This window comes from Lupinus angustifolius, chromosome LG06, assembly GCF_001865875.1.
Source record: "Lupinus angustifolius cultivar Tanjil chromosome LG06, LupAngTanjil_v1.0, whole genome shotgun sequence".
In the NCBI taxonomy this organism is placed as follows: Eukaryota; Viridiplantae; Streptophyta; class Magnoliopsida; order Fabales; family Fabaceae; genus Lupinus; species Lupinus angustifolius.
This window is the reverse complement of record NC_032014.1, coordinates 12,905,391-12,905,685: the sequence shown is the minus strand read 5'-3', so window position 1 is coordinate 12,905,685 and position 295 is coordinate 12,905,391.

The window sequence follows — 295 nt, the reverse complement described above, 5'->3', positions numbered from 1 at the left end:
TATTCTAGAGGTACTAAACATATGGATTTAAAGTTTCTGTCAGTTAAAAAAGAAGTACGGAAACAGAAAGTGTCCATAGAGCATATTAGTACCGATTTAATGGTAGCGGATCTGTTAACTAAAGGGTTGCCGCCCAAGATTTACATTGGCCATATAGAAAGGATGGGCATTATAGATAAGTCCTTGTTAATGTGATTATACTTGATGTATATATACATGTATGGATGTTTGTTCATTATTGTATGACACATTTGAATTCAATGAAAGTTTCGTTTCCGTAATTAAAGTTTAAGTT